The sequence below is a fragment of the Mus musculus genome, chromosome 6, assembly GCF_000001635.26.
Source record: "Mus musculus strain C57BL/6J chromosome 6, GRCm38.p6 C57BL/6J".
NCBI classification, from domain to species: domain Eukaryota; kingdom Metazoa; phylum Chordata; class Mammalia; order Rodentia; family Muridae; genus Mus; species Mus musculus.
Window position 1 is genome coordinate 53,110,694 of NC_000072.6, and position 6,168 is coordinate 53,116,861.

The following is a 6,168-nucleotide window of genomic DNA, read 5'->3' on the forward strand; positions in this document are numbered from 1 at the left end:
GTCCCTAGACTCTACACACAGACACCTAGACTCTACACACACACACACGCACACACACACACACACACACACACACACACACACACTCCCACACATATCCCTTCACACATTAGAAGTTGGGAGAATGATGTGAAGCAGAGACCTTGGAGTATTTCGAAAGGGAAATGATGGAGCAGTTGTAATAAAAACAAAATACATTCATGTATAAAGGAAAACTAAAGGAAAAAAGGTGCAACAATAAATGCATATCTTGCTGGGAGTAGTGATGGATGCCTTTTATCCCAGCACTTGAGAGACAGAGGTGGGAAGATCTCTGTGAGTCTGAAGCCAGTATGGTCTATATAGTGACTTTCAGGATAGTCAGGGCTTAATAGAAAGACTTTAACTTCAAAATAAATGTATATTTTCAATAAACCTCAAATGCCTTGTAGTGAGGCAGATAATACTTCCTTCCCAGGAGGGAATAGACACACTCCTTTGACCTGGGTAACCTAAGCCTATGGAATCAACTCTTTCTGCCAATATGCTAAATCTCTTTTATTTCTATTTTGTCTGAGAGAGGTGTAGCCATGTAGCCAAAGCTGTCCTTGTGATCTCCTGACTTCAATTTTCCAAGTGCTAAAATTATAGGCAAGTGGAACCATACCTGGCTTCTTTGTGTTCTTACTCTTCAGTAAGTAAGCAGTTATCTCAGGTTGCCTGGACAGCATTCCAGTCAGGCTCTCAGCTCCACAATTCCCCGAAATATATACCTTTAGGCCCCAGCGACCTTTGTTGCTACTCTCCTAGGTTAAGAGGTTACGGTAACACATACCTGTGTGATGACTAACATTGTGTTTAAAGTTTAGGTTACCCCACTTAAAAGATCTGTAACACACAGATGACTCTAGCCTGTATGCTGCTTGCCTATAGAAGCTGTGCCCAAGAGAACAGGAACCTGTCAGCCAGCTTACTCAAAACAAATGGCTCTTGGAATTTCTGGGGATTTTCTGGTAAATATCCAGTCTTGTACAATTTTAACTTAAACTGTTGTTTATGCAAGATAATGGTCACAAGGCAAACTGCCTTTTTCTGCTTCTGTAAACTAGCTTGCTTGCTTAAGATAACCAGCATTGTAAGACGTCTGGTTGCTAAATTGAGATTCTGCTTATACACCCAGAATGCATGCATGTAGGCAGGATATGGGCTTACTCATAACCATAATGTAGTATGGTAGTTTGCCTTTACATACTCCTGAATAACATATCTAAGAGCTGCTGAGTATCCTGAATCTCAGGTCCAATACTGACATCAGTACTTGAATAAAAGCCTTTGTTAAACTTATTCATGGTCAGACTGGTGAATCACTGAATAACTCCAGAGCTGTAAAACCTAGAGTTCAAGTACTCTAGAGATGAAGAATAGAAGATTGTAAGTTTGAGGCCAGCCTGGGCTACATAATGAGATTCTATAGAAAGAAAGGAAAGAAGGGAGGAAGGAAGGAAAAAAGAAAGGAAGGGTGGGAGTGTAAGACCCCCGATGCTGGGCCTCTGCTCAAGTCCCTTGATGAGCTGGCCAACACCCCAACATCCCGAGAGAAAACCACACCTGATGCAAACTGCAAGAGGTTTTATTATCAGCTAGCTGAGGACAAAGTCCCTCCGCCATGCAGGGCAGGGAAGTTCGACCCCCCCCCCCAGAGGTGACAGTAGGGGGCTTTTAACAGCTATCTGAGGAATTGGGAGGAGTTGGGAGGAGAGTTCTTCTATTCCGGGTGTCCTTGGTGAAGTTTACAAGGCAGGAGTGGGGAGTGAGTTCTTGCTGAATTTTTATCTCCATGTCCTCGGCACAGGAAGGTAGGCATCTCCGGTTGTACAGTATAGAAACAAAAAGGCTTTTTGCTGGCTATAGAGAACAAGAGTTTCTTTCTGGCTGTATTTTTAAAGATCAGGGGAAACAAGCTTGGGGAACATCCAGGGGCTTTACCTTCCAGGGAGAAACGCTCTAAGTCGGGGTCTCACAGGAGGGAGGGAGGAATGAAGGAAGAGAGGGAGGGAGGGAGGCAGGGAAGGGAAGAGGAAGGGAGACAAATGCTTCATATTAGACTGAAAGATCCATTCTTGGTGCACATCTTACATGACCTGTCAAACTCAGCTGAACATTTTATTTATTCATTAAATCTGATTTTGGCCCTAGATCTTGGTTTCTAGGATGTTGTGATTGCTTAGTGTTCTATGTTGGCTCCACCTGTAACCATCCCCCTGCCTCACCAACCAGTGTGAAAGTGCTTCTCTCTGACTCCCCTAACATAGGGCTTCCCAAATGTCCTAAGGCTTTAGCACCAACTATGTGCTGATAACACAGAGCAGAATATACTGCCAGCTCTTTCCTGTCACTTACATTTCCAGTCACTTGAAATGTGGCATGTTCCATAACACTCCTGCAAAAGAATTCTTTTTATTTTGTGGTGTTGGAGGTTAACCACGCTAGGCTCTACCGTTGACTTATATATCCTGGCAAACCTTTACTCCTTTGCAGACTACCCCAGCTCAATGAAGGGGAATACCTTTCTTTCAGGAGCCAAGGTCAGAGCACGCTCCATTTGTTCTTCTCCTCTCCTCATACTCCAGTTACATCAGCTATCTTGCTGCTTTCCCACAAGAGAAAGTCAGAAAACGAACACTTCCCACCTGCTCCATCACCTCCATCTTGGCCCAAGCAGCTACTGTTGCCACAGAGATTAGTACAGTACAGTCTTTTCATGGTGACCTCATCCCCTTACAATTAATTTTCTACTTAACAGCTACAGTGAACCTTTTAGTCCACACATTACATTCTAAAGTGTGGGCTTTAGAACCAATGACTACCTTCACACTGGGAGAAAAAGCCAGTGCCCATTCGCTTCTCCCTGAGTTGCAGCCTCATCTAGATAATGATGCCAGGGTTTGTTTTTTATCACCAGTGCTGACTTCATCCTATCTAGTGAGTTCTTTTCCACTAGCTAATCATCTTAAAGAAAACTAAACATATAAAAGATTAAGTGAGAGCATGGTAGTAGCATTTTTGTCAGAACAAAATAAATCCAAAACAAATGCACAATGGCTTCTGGGCGAGGGAGAGTCCATTTTCTTCAGGGGTGTGGCCCATGATAGGTGGCCTATAATCCATGGAGTGCCCTACACTCATGTGCACAGGGCTACCCTAATTGGACTTAATGTGTTTAAAAATTATAAAGCCTCGGGAGGCAGAGGCAGGTGGATCTCTGAGTTCGAGGCCAGCCTGGTCTACAAAGTGAGTTCCAGGACAGCCAGGGCTATACAGAGAAACCCTGTCTCGAAAAATCAAAAAAAAAAAAAAAAATTTATAAAGCCACACAAGGTTGGAAGAGGATGTAGGGGGTAAGAGACATTGTAAGGGAATGTAGGGGTAAATATAATCTAATACATAGCATGTGTGTATGAAATTACCAAATAGTAAATTAAAAAATAGTTGAATCAAACTAAACAGCAAACAAACAAAAGATGAAGTGAATGGAAACATAGTCAAGGAACTGATTACATGTTAGCAAATGATAAAATGTTAATGATGAAGCCTTGGGATGGAAGGATGGTCCTTCTTCCATAGCCCAGTTTATATCTGGTGTTATCAGCGCCCTTACAGGATGTCCTGGGATGCCAGACCCTTTCCGTATCTCTGGGGTCAAGAAATGATCTGTGGTCTGTGTGCTGCGCGACACTGACTGCTGTGTAAATACAATCAGTTCAAGGCAAGCTTAACAAAAGCCATTCAGGGAACCTCCTCAGGGATATAGCCAGGGTTTACAGGCTCCCTAGGGTCTCTGGATTTCAGTTCTTCTCTGTCATCTGCTGAGCATTCTGAGTTCCTGTTGGACTCTCTGTCATTGATCTTTCAGCAGGCATCTGCTTTGCTGGCCACCCTGTTAGAATTATTTGTGACCTCATAGTGTGTATGTCTTGGGTAGGGGAGGATACTGGTGAATGAAGTTGTATTTACTTTAATAGCTGAGAATAGTAAATTCTGCTGCAGAAAACATGGATGGTATGGTAACATTCCTAGAAGTTATATTGATTAGAGGTAAGGAAACTAATAACTTCTATGCATGTTCTCCACCCCCCCCCTCGTGTGTGTGTGTGTGTGTGTGTGTGTGTGTGTGTGTGCACCGGCGTATGTATGTGAAGGCACATGAATCTGTATACTCATGCTTGCAGAGGCCACAGGGAGGTATTAGATGTCTATGCTGCCTCTTTCTGCCTTTTCCTTTTCTTATAAAGGACAACATTTAACTGGGGCTGGCTTACAGGTTCAAAGGTTCAGTACATTGTCATCAAGGAGAGAACATGGCAGCATTCAGGCAGGCATGGTACAGGAGGAACTGAGAGTTCTGGATCTTCATCTGAAGGCTGCTAGCAGAATACTGCTACCATCTGCCTTGGTTTCTTGAGACAGGATATCTTGCTGAAATTGGAGCTAGGCTGATGGCAAGTTTCAGCAATCCTCCAGTCTCTGTCTTTGTTCCCCATCCCCCCAGCACTAAGAGGTGTGCTTGGACACACCCAGGTATTATGTGAGTGCTGGGAAACTTGAACTCAGGTCTTCATGCTTGCACAACCAACATTCTTCCTATTGAGCAGTCTCTCCAGCCCTGTAGGCATGTTAAGCATACACAAAGCAAGGAGAGCATAATTATGCACACACAGATATGGAGATATGGAAGAACTGAGAGACATCTAACTCTCATGGGACAGCAGAGGTGCCTCTCTTTAGGCACACTAAAGGCACATAACACACATGCAAAAACATTTGTGATGTCTGCAACTGTCCACCAACTGTTGGTCACATTCATTCTGCCCCTGATTAAGGCAGTATAAAACCCATAGCTGCTCATCAAACTAACTGGGAGCCACAACTCTAGCCAGTTGGTTTCCTTTAAGCACAAATATTGATCCCAGGTATCATCTGAATCTTAGACCTCTTTACTCATCTTTGACCCTTGTAGCCATAACATTGGCGAGGAAATGGATGGGGCACTTTTATGTACTGATCAAGTAGTTCAGGTTTCAGGTGGCCTGGCCCCTCTGCCTTGATGGAGCTTTTGCTGAGTACATCACCTTACCTGCCTCTTTCCTCATTTCTCTCTGTGTGTTTTAAATGGATTTAATTGCTACATTCAGCACAGGTTGATGGGGCAATCTAGAACCTCAGAGTATTTATTGTATACAGCAGGGGAATGGGGAATTTGCAAATCTTGGTAAGTTGTCTCTGTAGGCGAGCAATCTCAGATTGGAGTTGTCCAGAAGGAAGAAGCCACAGTTGCTAGTTTTGTTCATAAACATTTGTACCTCTGAGCCTTGACCAGAGGAAGGCTTCATCAATCCTACGGTCTGAGACACTGGTCCTTGTCAATAACACACTCAGGACTTCATCCACTCTGGCACCCCACATTTAAACATCGTGCTTTAACCATCTTAATTTGGTCTCTGTGTCCCTTTAATCCAGCACCTCTGGCATAGCTTGTCTTGCAGTATGTTGATGACATAGAGGCTACTGTGGCATCAAGCTCATTCCTGCCATGACATAAGATGTAGCCAAAGAGTATCAGATGCTCTTCTGAGTGATAGGTAGTGGCTGCCTGAGGCTCTCTCTCTGCCTAGACAGGCTGGGCAATCACCAGTCTCAACTGTTGCAGCTCAGTCACTGTCATACTGATGTGGGTAATGACTTCTAGGTGTGCCTCTTTTGCCAACTCCAATTAAGTAGTGAGTGGGTTCTCATTTGGTCTTGAATCCCCAAACATATTAGAGGGTTCTTCCTAGCCAAACTTGGCCAGGAACAGATGTGGCTACTCTGGGGCGTTCACTAGTGACTAGCAGCTATCAACCCCCTCCCTTTCTCTACATCTCTTAGGAAACACTCTGGACTTCACGTCAGTGGGTCACAGTGCAAGTGTGATACATGTAGTCCTTTGGAATCTTGATTTTGATAATCTAGGCTTTGAAACTCAAAATCTCTAACTCAAACTCTTGTCTCTTATTTTAAAGGTCTTGCTATAATCTGGATCTATAGGGTCTCCCAAAGGTCCATAAGCCAAAGGTCTGGACCCCGATTTATAGCACAGTGAGGAAAACCTTAGGGAGTGAGGTCTACTGGAATATTTTCTATCACTAGAGG